The sequence below is a fragment of the Nansenia antarctica genome, assembly GCF_963989245.1.
Source record: "Nansenia antarctica genome assembly, chromosome: 5".
Taxonomy (NCBI): Eukaryota; Metazoa; Chordata; class Actinopteri; order Argentiniformes; family Microstomatidae; genus Nansenia; species Nansenia antarctica.
The window spans coordinates 75404910-75407839 of NC_137690.1; the positions used below are offsets into that span (position 1 = coordinate 75404910).

General features: G+C 42.1%; 1 pseudogene across 1 annotated transcript in view; it reads left to right on the forward strand.

The window, feature by feature from the left end:
* The first annotated feature begins 579 nt into the window (after positions 1–579).
* The window catches only part of LOC308158391 (glutamate receptor ionotropic, kainate 5-like), a 41188-nt pseudogene continuing 38837 nt past the window's right edge, over positions 580–2930 (forward strand). Inside the window, exon 1 of the transcript in view lies at positions 580–741. The product of the transcript in view is annotated as a glutamate receptor ionotropic, kainate 5-like (transcript). The remainder of the gene's footprint in view (positions 742–2930) is intronic.

Sequence of the window (2930 nt, forward strand, 5' to 3'; positions counted from 1 at the left end):
CTTCCCCACCGGCAGAGGTACTACACCTTAAAGAGGAACTCTCAACTTGAACTCATATTATACAACAGTTAGTTCCGACCAAGTCATTTGATTGGATTTGATTGGACAAGAGGTCATTCCATGAGTGCCGATATACAGTATAACAGCACTGGGACTTTTAACTTTGTGTATCACTCCGCCGCACAGATGTTCTACTAAATTACCGTTAATTAGACTACATTGTTTGTGTTCAGGTTACTAGGCAACAGTCCATTTGAAGTTCAGTTGCGGAACTATTTTTTTCTTTATTTTTATGATTAAATAAACAAACAAATCATAATCTGTTGTCGCTTATTACTGTTAATGGCGCTGTAGTGTGCGGCCGTACCACCTTGTCAAGCCTGATCTCGTCAGATCTCAGAAGCTAAGCAGGGCTGGGCCTGGTTAGTAACCTGGATGGGAGTCCAAAAAGGGTGAAAGCCTGGTTGCCGTGGCACATATATGTGGCTTGGGGTTGGCATGTTCCCCCCATGTCCACTAGGGGTCTCCTTCACCCCACATGGAAAGACATGCCAAAGTGAACACCCGTCCCTGACCACGATGGTGAAGAACGCTACTTGGTCCCCGGGGCGCCGGGCGTCGGCTCAAGCCGCGCCAAAAGGGCGACCGCTGCCCCTGGCTGCCAGTGGAGGAATGGCAGCCCGGATGGGTTACAAAGGCAGAGGACAATGTCCACCTGGCGACCCGCCGAAGATAGTGCACGTGCTTGTGTTTGTGTGTGTGTTCACCTAAAAACTTGCGTGTGTGTGATCAGAGTGTAAAACTGCCGTGTGTGGCCATTAAAAGACCATCAAGGTCCGATTTCTCTTTCTTCTTAGAACTGTTGTATAAAAGCAATATCACACTCGAGGTCGTGCTGTTATACTGAATATCAGCTGATATATATATACTGATATTCAGTATAACAGCACGACCTCGAGTGTGATATTGCAGTACTTTCACTACTGAACATAAACTTGACCTTCATTAAGCCAATAGAAAGACCGTCATGAACGTAACGCCGCGTAGCCATTGGCTGTACCTCGCGTCAATCATGTCCCACAGCACCCATTCTGTGAACACTGTTAAAAGACTTAACTTAACTTTTAGTTAACTTTTTAGTTTAGCATTCTCTTAATCATCATTAGAATTAATTAGATTTCATTATAATATTTTTTCCGCCTACACTACCCTGTCTATTTTTACTGTAGTGTTTTTACTTTCATTATATTGTTATTCACTTTGTATCACGATTTTGTACGAACAGCGGTATATAAATGAAGTGATGGAGGTGGGAGGAGAGGGAGAGAGGGGGGTGGAGGAGGGAGAGAGAGGGGGGTGAAGGTGGGAGGAGAGAGAGAGACGGGGATGGAGGTGGGAGGAGGGAGAGAGAGGGGGATGGAGGTGGGAGGAGGGAGAGAGAGGGGGATGGAGGTGGGAGGAGGGAGAGAGAGGGGGATGGAGGAGGGAGGAGAGAGAGAGAGGGGGATGGAGGAGGGAGGAGAGAGAGAGGGGGGGATGGAGGTGGGAGGAGAGAGAGGGTCATCTATATAAGTCATCTATATAAGTCAGTCTATATAAGTCAGTCTATATAAGCCAGTCTATATAAATCAGTCTATATAAGCCAGTCTATATAAGCCAGTCTATATAAGTCAGTCTATATAAGTCAGTCTATATAAGTCAGTCTATATAAGTCAGTCTATATAAGTCAGTCTATATAAGCCAGTCTATATAAGTCAGTCTATATAAGCCAGTCTATATAAGTCATCTATATAAGTCAGTCTATATAAGCCAGTCTATATAAGCCAGTCTATATAAGTCAGTCTAAATAAGTCAGTCTATATACGTCAGTCTGTATGAGTCAGTCTATATAAGTCAGTCTGTATAAGTCATTCTATATAAGTCAGTCTATATAAGTCATCTATATAAGTCAGTCTATATAAGTCAGTCTATATAAGTCAGTCTGTATGAGTCAGTCTATATAAGTCAGTCTGTATAAGTCAGTCTATATAAGTCAGTCTATATAAGTCAGTCTATATAAGTCAGTCTATATAAGTCAGTCTATATAAGTCAGTCTATACAAGTCATCTATATAAGTCAGTCTATATAAGTCAGTCTGTATGAGTCAGTCTATATAAGTCAGTCTGTATAAGTCATTCTATATAAGTCAGTCTATTTAAGTCAGTCTATATAAGTCAGTCTATATAAGTCAGTCTGTATAAGTCAGTCTATATAAGTCAGTCTATATAAGTCATCTATATAAGTCAGTCTATATTAGTCAGTCTATATTAGTCAGTCTATATAAGTCATCTATATAAGTCAGTCTATATAAGTCAGTCTATATAAGTCAGTCTATATAAGTCAGTCTATATAAGTCAGTCTGTATAAGTCAGTCTATATAAGTCATCTATATAAGTCAGTCTATATAAGTCAGTCTATATAAGTCAGTCTATATAAGTCAGTCCATTAGGTCTCTTCAGATGAGAGTTTACACTGTCGTCAACACAACAAGGTTCAGTACAGCAGTGGAAGGGCAATGTGTTCAACTAACGATGGAATTAATGTCTGTTTCCATGAGAACTCAGATCTGTGTGTGTGTGTGTGTGTGTGTGTGTGTGTGTGTGTGTGTGCATGTGTGTGTGTGTGTGTCTGTAGGTCTTTGTGTGTGTGTGTGTGTGTGTGTGTGTGTGTGTGTGTGTGTGTGTGCCTGTGTGTGTGCGTGTGTGTGTGTGTGTGTGTGTGTGTGTGTGTGTATAATGACACTGCGACTCATTAACCTTCATGGAGGGGTCTCAGATTGTGTTAGCCTCTCGCCCCCCACACACTCACACACAGACACACACACACACACACACACACACACACACACACACACACACACACACACACACACACGCCAACGACACGCCTGG